The following is a 16435-nucleotide window of genomic DNA, read 5'->3' on the forward strand; positions in this document are numbered from 1 at the left end:
AGGAAATGTGGCCGGTACGAAGGCATAGCAGCTTCCAATGCCCCTGCCCACATGTGATGCTGGCAAGCCATATCAGGGTTGGCCAGTGCAAGTCTTGGCTGTTGTCCTTGGTGTCCAGCTCCCTGCTAATGAGCCTGGGGAAGTGCCGGATGATGGCCTAAGTAGTTGGACCCCTGGCACCCCTGAGGGGGCCAGATATAGCTTCAGGCTCCTCAGCCCGGCTTCCCAGAGCCCTGCTTTTTGCAGCCATTTGGGGAGTGACCCAGCAGATAGAAGGACGCATTCTCTCTTTCTCTCAGTCTAACTCTGCCTGTGAAAGAAAACATTTCTGATTCTTGAAAAAGGGGAAAGCAGGATTGCCATCTGGGAGGTTTTCCAACCATAGAGGCACATGGCCGGTTCCCACCTGAGTAGAGACATTGGTTCGTGAGGGTGCAGAGAAAGGAAATCAAGAAGTGTGACGCAATGTGCCAGTAGCCCTGTCCACAGAGAAAGGCACCCGTTCCATGCCCGCCATGTCTTAAGTCGCTTCGGTCATCTAAAACATGTAAGATTCATCTCTGCATCACCGCAGTGCTGAGAGGCAGCTACCCACCTGTCGAATATCTGGTCTAAGTAATACGGAATGGTGGAGAAGTCGCTGTATGTACACAGGAAGGTGTTGAAGTAGCAGATCCTTTTTCCCAGGGGGCCCGGGACCAGGGCATCCAGCAGCATCTCTTTAGTGTCTGGCTGTAGGGTCCGCATGGCACAGACCTCTGCCAAGTAGAGCATGGACCCATTTCCATACTAGGGAGGACCAGAAAGGACGTGAGTCAGTGGCAGTTCCAGGGAGCACAGGGGAGCAGACACCCGGGTTGGGAGAAAACCCCAGTTGGGGCCAAGAGGCTGAACAGGGACTGAGGGATGAGAAAGTCCTGCGAGGGGGCCAGCAGTGAAAGATGATTCCATGCCCCTTGGGGGAGCTAGAAATGAGGGCAACTGTGTGATTTGCTTTGCCACCAGACTGCAGAATGGAAACAAGTGGGCGGAGTAGGATATGAAGCCCCAGGGGAGGCTAGATCCTGAAAAGAGCCATAGTCAGAGGTGTCTGCCTGTGGCGTAATGACCACAGGCGTTCTGCCAAGTGACCTGACTTGAGGCATTACAACGACACATGTGTAGAGCCAGTCCCAAGCCAGCCTGGTCCTTGGAGTTTGTCCTCAGCAGGGCATCACTGCCTTTTAAGAGCCGAATTGTGGCCCCCATCCCCAACACACACGTGGGGTTGTTCTGACACCAGAGCACTTGAGTGTGACTGCTGCAGTTGGGCCAGTAGTCCGCAAGGAGGTGATTGACCTTACCCCCAGAAATGGCGTGGGCCCCATCCCATTACCTTGCTGTGCTCATTGGCAGATGCGACAGGGGCACAGAGAAGCCCAGGGGAGCATAGGAAATGAAACTGGGGATGGAGATGGCAATGAGCCCTCCTGAGAAATCACCTTGGCCATGCCCTGACATGCAGCAACCAGAAATGGGAACAAGCGACTCCTGTTGGGAGAGCTGCCCAACCTGGGCTCCTGTGCTTTGAGCAGCCTAGCTGATTGTGCTCCGTGAGAGACAGTGAGTCTGTGTCCTACAGCACCGCTGCCGTGGCAATGCAGCTGAATCCCAGTGCTTCCCAGCAGCCATGCAAGTGTGGCCACAGGGGCAATGTCATCCCATGGAATAGAACAGGTAGGGGCCAGGCTCCAGTCCTGTGTGGTATCTTCACCCTTTTGGTTGAACCCTCTGCCCTTTTGTGTGGGAAAACCTTCCTGGTAGGATCACTGAGTCCTAAAGCTTGGCGAAGACCTGGAAGGCAGTGGAGCTGACTAAGGACTGCACAGGATTCTTGGACTAGGTGGGCAAACATTCAGCACCATGGCCACGCACGATGCTTGTGTGAACAGGGAGTTTCCCAACACCCAGTTGCCAAGGGGCTGAGATTTCTTTGAGAGTGGGATGGGGGTCAGTCACTGAGTGGGAGATCACGAGGCCAAAAGCCAGGGGCGTTCCTCCCTTCAGGATGTGGTTCTAGGCACACCGTGGTCATCTCGTGCCCCAACATGTGGGTACTCCTGGGCCCCTCGCTCCCTCCACACCGGCATTAGCCACGTTGTTGGCCTGACTCACGTGTCCATTGACGATGCCTGTGGCTTCCTCATGTGTTCTGTCTGTGGACTCCAGTGTGGAGCTCTGCAAAGAGAGTGTGTGGCAGCCCAGACCAGAGCATCAGTGTCGTGCTTGGCTGTCCCCACAGAGAATAATTCCCCCCATGAGGCATTCTGTTACCCAGGTCGGGAAAGTAAGGGCCTCTGTACCCTTGTGCAGCCAGAGAGGTCTCCAGAAGACAAGAGGAGGTCCCCCAACACCCACTTGCCCAACCAGCTGTCCACAAAATAGGGTATGAACACGCAAGACACAGGAGGCTCCAACACGTGAATCGTGTTGCTGGGCAGCAAGAGCCCCTCTTCTTCTGCCACTGTCATGGTGAAGGGAGGGGCAAAGAAGACCCAGATGGGGTCACAGGTGATCCCCTGCCAGGACGGGACTGTTCCACTACCTGGGGCTGCCTCCTGGGCTGTTCTGTTCCCTGGGGTGGCCTTGCAGTAAGAGGCCACAGACACCCAGTGTGAGAGCGGAGCCAATGTCTCAAGCGCCGGAAAAGGCCAGAGCCTGGCAACGATTGGCAGCAACGAGAGAACATGGTCTTCTCCTGAACGTCTCCCATCAAGTGAGCCGCTAAGGACTGTTGCTATCAGAGTGTAAGTTCTATCACCAAGGAAGTGAGGTCACATCTTCAAAGTTCCATTCTGTGCAGCCTTTCCCTTAAGAAGATATGCCAAGGCCCCTCTGGGCTGCTGCCACAATATCATCCCCTTAACTGTACACAAGGAGACAAACACAGTGCCATTCCTCAGCTCCCTCAAGAGACTTGAATGTAGACAGGGCCCTAAGCCTGCGGACAGAGAGACAGTTGGGTCCCAAACCTCCTTTTCGTATCATTTCCAAACACTCTAGCATGTTCCTTCGGGAAAACCCCTAAGAAACAAGCAAGGTATGGAGACCCATGAAAAGCCAAGGTTAGGGACCCAACAGACTCTAAACTGCATCTTGAGTCGTGGATCCTGCCCCTTCGGGAGATGTTGAGGTCACAGCTTAAAGCGCATCTTCCCCGAATACGGGTTCAGTGTCTCTGGCTATGATAGCAGCCATGTCCAAGAACTCCAGGAGAAGGTGAGAGAGCTCACCTGAAAGCCATGCCCCCAAATTGGCATCAGATCTCCCATCTGCAGCATGCAGGGCCCCAGAAACAGGCCACCTTATCGATAGAGCAAAAGACCTCACAGAAAATCACTAGGGCTGGGGGATCAAATACTGGCTAGGAAGCTTCATTGTGACCACAGAGAGTGGCATCCATTTGAAAATAGGTCTGAGCTCATTCCAATTGTCCAGCCTCTTTAGAAGAGTGCAATACTAAGGATGCCTGAGGAAATAGACTCCTTCCAGGTCTGGTTTGCTTGGTGTTTTATGAAAGAATCTCAGAGGACATGGGTGAAATCATTTTCCTCGCTAGGGAGTCAAGTGAGGGACTTGGCATTAGACTTAGCTTGTAATCCCTAGAGTTTTGGGTGAGCTGCTTTCTTTTCCATGTCCTCCAAGCAATAGGAAGAGCCCTAGTCCTCCCTGCTTCAAGCGATAAGACTGGGGAATTAAGAAAGTCATGAACGAGGCCAGGAGTCATTTGGGTACATTTGTAAGATTTATTTATTTAATTTCAAGTCAGTGTTACAGGGAGGCAGAAGAAGACAGACAGAGATAGATAGGTAGGTAGGTACGTAGGTAGGTAGGTAGATAGATAGATAGGTAGATAGATAGATAATAGAGTTCTTCCATCCCTTGATTCAGTCCCTAGATGGCCGCAATGATTGGAGCTGTGCCGATGCAATTCCAGCAGCCAGGAGCCTGCTCTGGGTCTCCCAACCGGGTGCCAGAGCCCAAGCATTTGGGCCATCATCCACTGCTTTCCCTGGGCCCAGTAGAGAGCTGGATCAGGAGAGGAGCAGCCGGGACTCAGACCTGCACCCATACGGGATGCCAGCACTGCAGGAGGTGCCTTGACCTATGATGTCGCCATGCCATCCATTGCGCTTTCTGTTTTCAAAGAATTCCTATGTATTTGTTTGAAAGGCAGGGACACAGAGATTTTCCATCTGCTGGTTCAGTCCCCCAAAACTTAAGTCAAATAAAGTGCCTCAGACTCCATTTGGGTCAACAACCTGTGTGGCAGGAACCCAAGGATTTGAATCATCACTGACTGTCTTTCCAGGCTGTACGTCTTTCCCAGGCCATTAGCAGGGAGCTGGATAGGCAGTGGAGCAGCCGGGCCTCAAACTGGTGCCCATATGCGATGCCATTGATGCAGGCGGGCGCTTAACCTACTACACTACAGTGCCAGCCCCTCCTAATGACTTCTTATCTCTCATTTTCTTTTGTGCATCATCTATAGGTATCTACTGACACATTGCAATGGGAATCTATAAACTATTCACACCTATAAACATTTAGTTTAGACTTCCACTTCATCCACATAGAAGCAATGTAGTTCCAAATGACTTGCTACAAAATACACATCAGATCCGTATAGTCATTGCAAGTTCTGTGATTTTACTTTAAATTTCATTCCAAGTTGTAAAAGTGATTTCTATTCCATGGCGGTAGTGAAGATCCTGTATGTGTCTTTTCCTTTTCTCTTACCCTGGGGCGCTTTGCCACTTTTTGGTTGTTCTGTGTTGCTGCCATGTAGTGTCGATTTGCTTCCAGGAGAGGGCAATAGAGCTTCCCTGTCAGGCAGGTCTAATGCTGATGCTGTCCCTTAACTTGTCCATAAGAAGATGTCATTTTGGTTGGAAGTTTATTCCTTCAGTTATGTGAAGATAAGCTTTCACACGCTTCAGGCCTGTAAAGTTTCTTGTGAGAAACCTGATCGTCTTACCGAATTTGTAGATTCTCATGCATCGCTTTTGATAATTCTCTGGGGGAGGATTCAAGACCTAGAATTCTTGAGAAGGAAATCCTGGTCAACTCTGGTAGATGTTCTTCCACTGAAGTCACCAAAGTATCCCTTTCTACCAGTCATGCCTAGAGAGTGATTTTCTACACATCCTGTGCACCCCCAACTTGCGGTGTGCTCTAAAGGTACTGATGGCCTGCTGTGTGTTCAATACCACCTGCTGTACTTTGTTCCTACTTGCTGTGGGGACAGGACATGTCTGGTTCACAGTGGATACTGTGGGGTTTCAGCTGAAGGGGTTTTCGTGTGTTTCACTGGATCAACCTCCCTGTCTCCCTCCTCCCTGCCTGTCTCTCTGGCACTCTGCCTTTCAAACAGTAAAATAATTTGACCAGCCAATCTATAGCAGCAGAGAGGCCCTAGTTCACTGGTGGGTGCAGTCAGAAAAATTTTCCCAAAAGGCTGTATGCAAGTTTATTGAGAGCTTTAGTCCTGCCCACCACCGCCTCGGCCACCATCTAATAGTGAATCACATCACCTGCAAAGCAAGCTCGAAACCCAGTAGTAGCCAGTTTCCAGTCTCCCTTCCCCCAGCAATTGCAACTGCCAATTAGTTCTCGGTCTGTGAGTATGCTCTAGATGTTTCATAGAGCTAGCATTATAAACTATTCTCAGCTGTGTCTGGATTCCCTTAACTTGCACCATGGTTTCTTGTTTTGCCTATGCGGTAGCCCGTATCAGTACTTGTATTCTACTTCATGCTGAATTCCATCATACGAGTAGACCATATTGTGTTTATTCATTCATCTACTGATGGACACTGGAGCTGTGGTTGTGTTTTGGCTAGTGTGAATCCTGTGAAGTCTTCTGGATAAATATTTTTCAAACTTGTTTCCGGTTCTTTTAGATAGCTCGTTGAGAATGCAACTGCAGGTTCATGGTTATTTGAATAGCCTCGAGGTGGTTTGGAAGGGGTATCTATCTCCTTGCAGACTTGATTTGTGATGGCCAATGACCAATAATAGTGTGTCCTTTCAATATAGCTCTTGTGCTGTTCGTCTTTGGAGAAATGTCTGTCCTTGCCCTTGGCCATTGTTGAAGTGAAGTTGTGGGTGAACATTGTGATGCTGTGCGTTAAGCCAGTTTTGGGAAAGTGACTTCTCTCCTTTTGCTTGCTTTTCCTAATTTGCTCTCATACAAAGGACTTAGCAGACATCGACTGGAATAAATCATCACTCTTGTGGTGGGCATCTGGTCCAGTGATTAAAGTACCACAAGGGGCATTCATATCCCCTTTTGGAGTCCTTGTTCCTCTGTGCTTCTGATAGAAGAGCCTGCAGATGCACCTGTGAAACAGACTATGCCCCAACGGATGACAAAATGCCACACAATTCCAAGACCCAGATTGAAGTGCTGGCTCCTGGCTTTGGCTTAGTCCAGCCAGCCCTGGCTGTTGCAGGATTTGGGAAGTGAACCAGGGAATGGAAACTACTCTGTCTTTCCCTCTCTGTCACTCTACCTTTCTATACTAAATCAAGAAATATGAAATATGAACCCAGAAATCTTCCAAGGAAATCAGGAAAGATATTAAAAAATAAAAATACAATGAGGGTCATTAGGCTTTGGGTGAGTTTGTTTCCTTCTGTGTTCTAGAAAGAGGACCATCATCTTTAAATGATATCAGCATTTAGTCCACCTCTAAAGAACTGAGCAGACTGTGAATTTTGTCTATTTTAGAGTATTCACTGTAGAATAATGGTTGGCTTTGATGGATTCTTCGTTCAGTTTTCTTGAGATGTGGAAACACACACAACACACACACACACACACACACACATTGACAGACACAAGCAAAGTAACGGAGAGAGAGAGAATCTCTATCCACTAATTCACTCTCCAAATACCCACAACGGTCGTGGCTGGGCCTTACTGAAACCGGGGATTGAGGTCCCTGTCAAACAGGCTCCATGTGGTGTTCAGCTGATTTGCTCTCTGGCCCTTCTGCCTTCAGCCTTGCACCATGTGACAATGCAATAGTAAGACCTTCATCAGACAAAGCATGCTGATGCCCTGATGTTGGACTTCCCAGGCGCTCTAGGTGTGAGAACTATAAATTTCTGATCTTCACAGATTATCCAGTCTCAGGCATTGAGTGTTAGCAACACAAACACAGAAACCACATATGCCCCTATACTTGTGGAGTTAACTCCCAGAAGTGACAGTGCCAGTGCAAATGGCAGATCTACTGTAGAACTCTATTGCTAGATTCCCCTTTGATAGAGGTTGCATGGTTTCGCATGTTCATTACCACTCCTCGAGGAGTGTCTTCTTATTCCAATATATGCTGCCAAGTACTTGAATTGTAGCCAAATGAGAGATGTGCAGTTTCTATTTGCATTGCCCTGCACAGGAGAAAGGTGGCGCTCTTTCCATTGGAAGAAAAGCCACTTGTGTCCCTTTTCCTGTCAACTGTCCTTGTCCTTTGCCCATCTTTCTGTTGGAATGTTGGCCATTTCTCCCTCGTTTCCAAGAACAATGTGTACGTTAGGTTTCTTTCGTTTTGATATACTAGGCAGACCACCTACACTTTCCTAGTTGGTATTTGTTTTTCCTTTATCTTGGTTTGCCATGCATGAATTAAGGTTTGTGTGTGGCTGAATATAACAGCCTTTTCATTTATAACTAACGCATTTTGTTTCCGAGTTGGCAGGGCCTTTGCCACGCTTCCCATCTTAACATTATAAAGGAACAGAGACAGAGAGAGAGGAGAGGAGCTCCCAACTGCTAATACACTTCCCAGTCCTGCAAGTGCCTTGAGATGTGCCAGACTGCAACTGGGAACTGGCAATTCCACCCAGGTCGCCCATGTGAATAGCGTGGAACTTGTTATAGGAACCATTGTTTCCCCAGAGGTATTTTAGTAAGAAACTGGAGTTAGGCTCCAGAGATGAGTATCAAAACCAGGTACTCGGAACTCACCATCAAAGCATCTAAGCCATTAGGCTAAATTCCTTCTCAACCCATGTTTCTTTTGTTAAGAGTATCCCTTGACTGTCACACCCTTACTTCCCACTCCACAAAAGCAAGCATCAGCCTTGGATTTGTTGGAAGCGCAGTGCACCCTCTACTACTAGACGAGACAGGAAAATAGACTACTAGATGTCCATAATTTCTTCCCAAGTGGGATCTTCTAGAGAAAAGACAGAAAGAGCGTTGCCCTGGGTGTACAGCAAAGAGCCCCTGTAGACACTGATTTTCTCTACACAGTGCACAGCCAGCCATGGAATCCTGGATTATTTTATTTCCAGTTTTTCCCAGACACCTTTTATGGAAGCTATACCAACTTGATGCATTTCCTAAACACGGCTTTCGGAACATAGTGATTCTCCCACCATACCTAACTTCACAGCAGCCCTCCCACCTTTCTTCCTCCTCTGTCTCCTTTAGGGGCATCTTCTCTGACAGGAGTAGAATTTACCTAGAACTTATTAACAAAACATGACGGGCTGAATACTATACGTATTTGGAAACTTTGGAATGGCATATACTTCTATGAAAAAGAGTGAGCATTTGGAGATGCATTTCACTGAACAATGATGTATTTCCTTTTTGATGTGTTTCTCTATTTGTTGACAAAGAGTAGCTGTACATATTGATGTGGTATAATGTAATATTGCCCTACATGCATACATTTAAATGATCATATTAGGTCATCCGCATCCACCGCTTCCCTATTCAAGGTTTCTTTGTAGTATGTACATTCAGAAGTCTTTCTTCTAGCTTTTGAGAAAAGACTGTATGTTTGGTGAAGTATTATTACCCTACTATGCACTAGAACACCGGCAGGCTTGTTTTTACAACAAACAAGAGATGAAAGTGCTTTTGAATTCAATGAAAGTAAGGCTTTCTGAGATTTGACTTACGTATGTCTATAGTATCTGTTGCGGTGGAGTGAGTTAACTTTGGAGAAGAATCCAAGGGCGGTGTGACTTTTGCGAGCATGAGACATTCTTCTAGCTTATAATCCATAGATGGTGTCATTCACGTGAAAGTGTGGTAGATCTTTGTGACCAAGTGGTACTGTTAACTCACATACCTCAACTCTTTGAGCAGAGAGGTCCTGCATGGGAAGTCAGTGCACAGTGACCCTGTTGAGAATTTCAGAATTAGCACATCAGCGAACACCTGAGGATCTTGACCTGAGCTGCCTCAGCTGTGGAAGCCTGTGGAATCCACTGACTCCTTCCATATTTAGACAGGGCCACGGGGAAGAGGAAGTTCTTTTGTGCCTTCTGAATAAAGTGTATCCTTTGTGGATGACCACTTCTTTCTCTTGGGGTCTACCCACAGAAGTGCTTCATGGGGAACCCTGTTTGCCACAGTGTTTTGTCTTCCCATGCCTGACATGCTCTCATAGGTGTTTTAGCCACATCAGAATGTCTTCAGGGGATTCTGAGCCAGGGTGTTATTTGAGGTCATTGTCATTCTGGGAGGCTGCTATATGCAATACTTCCCATGTTGGAGCATTCAGTCTGTTTTGATTCTTTCTATTATTATTATTGTTATTATTATTGTTATTATATCTGTGCTCTATTTATTAATATCTAGTATCTATTTTTATAGAAAGCTTTTATTTACTAGATAAATTACATAAGTACAGCTTTCAGATTGTAGCTGTTCTTCCCACCTACCTGCCCTCCCACCCCCAAACCACCCCACCCCCTACTCCCTCTCGCATCCCATTCTTCATGAAGATTCATTTTTAATTATCTTTATATAGAGACCAACTCTATACTCAGTAAAGATTTTCACAGCTTGCACCCACACTGACATGCAAAGTGGAAAGTAATGTTTGAAGGCTAGTGTTACCGTGAATTCTCATAGTACACCACGTTAAGGACAGAGGTCCTACAGGAGGAGCAAGTGCACAGTGACTTCTGTTGTTGATTTAACAATTGACACTCTTATTTATGATGTCAGTGATCAGCCGAGGCTCTTGTGACGAGTTGTTAAGGGTATGGATGCCTCTTGTGTTCACAAACTCTGCCCTTGTTTAGATAAGGCCATCCTTCAAGTGGAATTTCTCTCCAGCATTCAGAGAAAGAAGGTACCTCCTTCTTGGATGGCTCCTTCTTTCCCCTGGGATCTCACTCACGGAGATCTTTCATTTCTACTATCAATTGATAATCTATCTCAGCCAGTTCTCCTTTTTTTTCTTGTTGTAGCTTGGCCTTAACTCAAAGAATCTTAGGTTGTTCTTCAAACTTGAGGCAAGAGGATTGGACATAAGACATTGCTTTCAGTATTGTCAGAGTTTTGTATCTTTGTGATTGTGGCAAGTAGCATGCTTACAATTTCCTTTAGATAAATGACCACAGTGGCTGACATACTGATGTGTTTTCTTTTTTCATTGTCAGAAACTCTCACTTCGAAGAGTAACAGTGTGTTGACTGACGTAACTTGGAGTTCCAATGGAAGCGATGTGTCAAAGGAAGTGAAGACACACTCTGAATCACATAGGGATAATGGACACGGTTCTAGAATGTAGAGGCTTTGGAACGGGGATATTTTGGGTCTAGAAGATGGGGCCAGTGATGGTAAGTTTCTAATGTTGTCAGAAAGTCAGGTTTTGTTCCATATTGGATTCATTATTGGGTGAAGAATTCATTCTCAAAGTTATTATAGGTTTTGATGTTTTTGTGAGGCTTAGCCTGTGTGCCAAGCCTTTCGAAATGCTTTCTGATGTAATGTTTCTTACAGTAACGACTAAGAGCTAGGACTGGTATTATTGGTAACAACTTGAGTTTGGATGTGTAAACTCTGTTGGGGTTCATTGTTAGATCCCCTTGAGTTCAAAGCCAGTTCTCTGAACTCCTACCGAATGCTACACCCACACTACTGCCTGGCTAACTTGTGGTTATTGGGACAAGACTAGAACAGTGCATGTGTGATGGGAGTGTAACTTTCACCAGTTTTGTTTGCTGTGAGTAGTTTGTGTTGCCTCATGGTTTAGACAGTTGAAAATAGGGTTTCTCAGTCTTGGCACTGTTATCGCTTGGGTCCAGATACCTCTGTCGTGAGGAGGAGGACGTTCCTGTGTGTTGCAGAAAGTTTTAGAGTTTCTCCAACGTCTCCCCAGTAGATTACAGTGACAGCATCAGTCCCCGTGGACACTCCCAAAGAGGTCTTCTGAGGTGAGGCATCCCCTGAAGGACACACCCCAGTTGATAGACACAGACAAGAATTGTAGAAATCATGTACTTTTCCAAATCTTAAAAGAGATAGCTTAACTAGACTATTTAGACATCTTAATGCACTCAAAGTAAGCTGGTAACTTTTCATCCTCACTGTTCCTATTAGCGACTTACGCTTAATATGAACAAGTTAGGTTTGTAGAGACAGCCTCTCTAGAAGATGGCCAATATTCTTTTTTCTTTTGCACTTGGCTGAGTTATTTCCTTTGATATCTGCTGGGTCTTCTGAGCTGAAAATATCCTCCTTTTACAAGGACATTTGGGACTGAGGGCATTCCCTGTTTAGTGGTAAGGACAATCACCTTAATGATGTGAAGTGAAAAAGATCATGGTTTGTACGAAAGGAGGTAAATACAACATGCACAGTTAGCTAGTTACTTGCACAGGCAATGGAGACTCGGCAAGGGTATCCAAGAGCTAACAAATGTGGTTAAGTTTGATTGGGTGGGGTTAAGAGATGCGAGAAACCAAGTGACTAGAAAAGAGGCCAGGGATAACTTTTTCACTGTCTGAATGTAGTTTTAACCTTTATTCAGGAACAGGGCTATACTAACTACTGAGAATACAAATAGTTGTAAACCATTTAATGATTTGAAATGAAGTAAGTTGCAACTTGTGCCTTTTTAGGTGAATTGCATTTCCCTGACTGGGAGCTCGACAGGGACAGGGAAGGTGCTGGTGAATGTAACGAGCTTGAAGATGGCAAGGGTGCCGTGGGTCCCTCAGACTGTGCTTCTTGTGCAAGTCGGCAGTCTTTGACGAGTGATGACAGGCTGTCTGAGTTTGCTAAGGTAAGAATGGATCGTTTCAGAAACTCCTATTCTTTTATAACATATGTTCATCAAGGCCTTTTGGTGTTTCTCCCACCGTTCCTTCTCAGGGATCATCCTTTTCACTCTCAGAGCTTTCTTTTGAGCTCCACACCTTGGTCCTTAACTCACATGCTGGTGCTGTGCTTCTCAACATGGGGAAATATGGAGCTCTCTCCCCCCTGACTCTCCACTGCCAACTAGGCAATGAACTTTGGTTGTCCCTCCAGGGCCCTAGCACAGATATGTCAGGGTTTGCTTAGTTGAGTATGCAGCATTTACATCATTGTAATTCCATAAGGAATCTTGATCATCAAGACCAGTGCTAATTATCATGATGCTCTTGAACAATGAGTTGTGTTACTTGGATTTTTTAAAAAAACGTATTGGTGTGAAAGGCAGTGGGGCCCAGAGATTGTCCATCTGCTGGGTTCATTCCCTGAATGCTCGCAGCAGCCAAGGGCTGGGTCAGGCTGAATCCAGGAGCCTGAAACTGCATTTGGGTCTAGCACTCGTGTGCCAGGGCTCCAGGTACTTGAGGCTTCTCTGACCACCTCTCTGGGTGCACATGAGTTCTTCCACCTTCTTAGGTGGAATCTGAATTGGAGCCAGGACTCAAACCCATGCCCTCTGCCCTGGGGTGTGTGCATCCCCAAGTGGCATCTTGACCAATGCGTGAAACACCTGCTCCCCATATTGACTCTTTCTTAGGTCATTTTGCTGAACATTCATAGAATCCTCATATTTCTTCATTGTCTTACAGTCTCATAAACATTTCTATGCTTAACAGACTTTCTCTCAGTTTCATTTTCTTGGTGAATGTTTCCCTACCACCTCCTAGTTGCTCCAATGTGGATTCAAGATGCTTTTCTCTTTGTGGATGTTGTCACCCTGGGGTTTCTGTTCCCCATCATTCTAGGAATGTGTTCACTTCTTTGCTGATGGTGCTCCTTGATCTTGCATTTCATGTTTTCCTCAGAGTTTTTTTTTTTTTCCACGCTTGATTTTGTAAAAAGTTTTATGTATTTATTTATATTTATTTAGTTGACAGGTAGAGTTATCGACAGTGAGAGAGACAGAGACAGAGAGAAAGGTCTTCCTTCTGTTGGTTCACTCCCCAAATGGCCCCCATGGTCTGCGCTGTGCTGATCTGAAGCCAGGAGCCAGGTGCTTCTTCCAGGTCTCCCATGCGGGTGCAGGGCCCAAGCACTTGGGCCATTCTTCACTGCCCTCCCGGGCCACAGCAGAGAGCTGGACTGGAAGAGGGCAACCGGGACTAGAACGCAGCATACATATGGGAAGCCGGCACCGCAGGCAGAGGAATAACCAAGGGAGCTAGGGTGCAGGCCCCTCCACCCTTGATTTTCTGGAGCACATCTTCTGGCAGGTTCTGAACAATGGCATACAGAAGCGTTTTTGATGCTTGGCATCTCTAACTATGCTTTGATCTTACTGTCCTGTAATGTAGGATTGAAAACATGTATGTACTTTTAGGTTGGAAATGGTTTTTCCCAAGTTCTGAAGGCACTGATGCATTGTCTTTCAGCTCAAGGATTTTGTGAGTCAGGCTGAAGCTTCTCATTTTTGATCTTTGAAGGTTTTGGTGTTGCTAGTGGTTTTCAGCAGTTAATTGGGACGTGCTTTGGTATGTTTTTCTGCTTAGCGTTTGTCAAGTGTTTTGGATCTGTGGGGTTCTAGGTGTCGCCAGGACCACCCCCAGGTTTGCTCATCTGTAGGACACTGGAGATGTGGTGTAGAGGCATCTCAGGGCTATAGGGAAAGGAGAGGAAGCTGTGTCATCAATTCCCCATGCTCATCTCCCAGTAGATTCACCTAACATGGACAAGCTGTGGAAGTTGTGCTCTTCTTGGAGAGCTCTAGCTATTCAATGGGCAGGTTTTGACTGGGGCTCCTACTCGGTGTTCTCTCTTCCTACCCTGTCCTAGAATCCCAGGCTTCCAGAAGGCAAATCCATATCAGTATAAACTGTACATTTTCACAGTTTCGGCATACATTGTCCAATATCTGTTCATTTGTCTAAATAGGAACATGAGATATCTTTCCCATGATCATGGCATATATTTAGAGCACCTGTGGTTTCTGTGGTAGTGTTTTACCATGACCACTAGACCGATCTTTGGTTTTCTTGGCTCAAGTTACTCCTTTAGTACATTATTTGTATTTTAATTGTTTTCAAGATATATGTATTAAAGGCAGAGTTACAGGGAGGCTGGGAGAGTGAGAGAGCGACCTCCAATCTGCAGGTTCCCTCTGCAAATGGCTGCAATGGCTGGGAGTGAGCCGATCGAAAGCCTACAAGTGTGCAGGGGCCAAACCATTTGTGCCAAACCCTACTGCTTTCCCAGGCCATAGCAGAGTACTGGATCAGAAGAGGAGCAGCCGGGCCTCGAACAGGCGGCCCCATGGGATGTCGGCACTGTAGGCATCACCTTTCCCTGCTATGCCACAGTGGCAGCCCCTGTGCTTTCATGTTTGAAAGAATTCTGACTCATTGGTTGGAAGGCAGAGACACAGAGATGTTCCAGCTGCTGGTTCGGTCCCCAAATACTTGAGTCAAGTACAGTGTCTCCAACGCAGCATGTGTCTCCAACCTGCGGGGCAGGGACCCAGGTGTTTGAAATATCACTTCCTGTCTCCCAGGCTGTATGTCTCTCCCTGGCCATTAGCAGGGAGCTGGGTAGGAAGCAGAGCAGCTGGGACTCAAACGGGCACCCATGTGGGATGCCTTTGCTGCAGGTGGATACTTCACCTGAATACATACAAATCTCTGTGTATATATATGTATACATCGATGAAATTTTTATCAGTGTTGGCTTCCCAAGATTGTGCACTTTTATTATGTGCATTTCCCACTGAATCTCACAGGGAATTCTCTCTAGTGACTAGGGCTGAGTTGTGTTCTTGGGACATTTTGCTGGTCACTGGTGACACACATCATTTGGATAACACTGTATAGAGGGGACCACCATCTGAGCCTAAAGGGCCCTAAGCAGCAAACTCCCAAAGCTCGTGGGAGCAAGTGTAGAAGCAGTGAGAGCGTTGTTCTCGCCAGATACCGATGGATGTATGAATTGCGCTTCAGAAAAGACCCTGAGGGACTCTCTCCATGAGACAGCATGGGGCTCCATGTAGGAGCCTCAGAACTGAAAGAGCACTCATGGTGTGGCATCCTTGCATGGGGAGACACACCCCTCTCGAATCTGCATGAATGTCTTTGTCTGTGGATCTAGAGAATGGTCTCTAATTAGCAGGGCAGGGAAGGGATAAAGAGGAAGAAGGACACTCATGGTCTACCATGTATACTACTTTAATGAAAGGCCTAACCAACTGGTACTAATCATGGTGAACTATATACATAGGAAAATCTAGGAGGAATCCGTGAAATTGGTGATGATGTGACCACCCATCTGAGAGAGGGAGGCCAGTCTCCCAGGCACTGGGTTGTTGCTTGGTCGGCGGGGAACGGAGCGAGTGTCACGGTGCAGTCCCCGAGCCCACAGATGAACTCTGCAGCCCCCACTCTCTGCCTGCATGGGGGACTCAGTCATGCTGATGTTCTCCAAGGCCTGATGTTCTTGGCCTTGAGGATGAGGTGGACATTCTAGCAGAGGGGCTGGAGTAGGCAGGACAGGTTGTAGCTGCAGGACACAGAAGCAGCCATGCGTGCACTCTTGCTCATCTCAGGCTCCCTCCAGGGCCCGCCCTGCAGCCGCAGTCCTGGAGCCCCGCACTGCCCATGGGTAAGGCCCTCTGCTGACCAAGGAGCCATGGGTAGCCCTCTCCTCAGTGCACAACAGGAGAACCTTCCCCATCTGCCACCCTGGACATCCCGCAATCCCTGCCCAGCACTCACCTCTTAGTGTCACTGAGCCTCTCCATGGATTGGAACCACAGTGCAAACTCTGCGTCACGCAGCAAAGTATATTGACTGGCTGCCACCTGGAGCCGCTGCATTTCTTGGAGAACTTTTATCTCCTGGGGCAAGAGGGGCAGAGAGGATGCTGACAGGCCTGCACTGGGACTGCTGGAGGGGCACACTGTGGCAGGGGCAGGGGGCTGGCCTCTGGGTCTTTTAGCTAGAGAAGCCTTCCCTGGCCATCCCTTCCAGGCTCCAAGCTGTCTTCTGAGTAGCATACACACAGCCCCTCGCCCAGGAAGGAAGTTCTCCTGGATTCCAGTCCCTTAGCCACAGCCTCCCTAGGGATGCTCTCCTCCTTCTGTGTGTATCCATCCCAGTGGAGAGAGCAGACAGACACGCATGGGCTGGAGCCTGGGCTTTCTGCCCAGGGCATCTCTGACCCCTCCATCCCCTCTGT

At 47.3% G+C, this 16435-nt stretch overlaps 1 long non-coding RNA gene across 1 annotated transcript in view; it reads left to right on the top strand.

Annotated features, from left to right (window-relative positions):
* Window positions 1-16435, top strand: part of LOC138850071 (uncharacterized) — a 108267-nt gene that overhangs the window by 55457 nt on the left and 36375 nt on the right. Inside the window, exon 2 of the long non-coding RNA XR_011389467.1 lies at window positions 11917-12080. This is a non-coding gene — a long non-coding RNA (uncharacterized lncRNA). The remainder of the gene's footprint in view (window positions 1-11916; window positions 12081-16435) is intronic.

This window comes from Oryctolagus cuniculus, chromosome 6 (genome assembly GCF_964237555.1).
Source record: "Oryctolagus cuniculus chromosome 6, mOryCun1.1, whole genome shotgun sequence".
NCBI classification, from domain to species: domain Eukaryota; kingdom Metazoa; phylum Chordata; class Mammalia; order Lagomorpha; family Leporidae; genus Oryctolagus; species Oryctolagus cuniculus.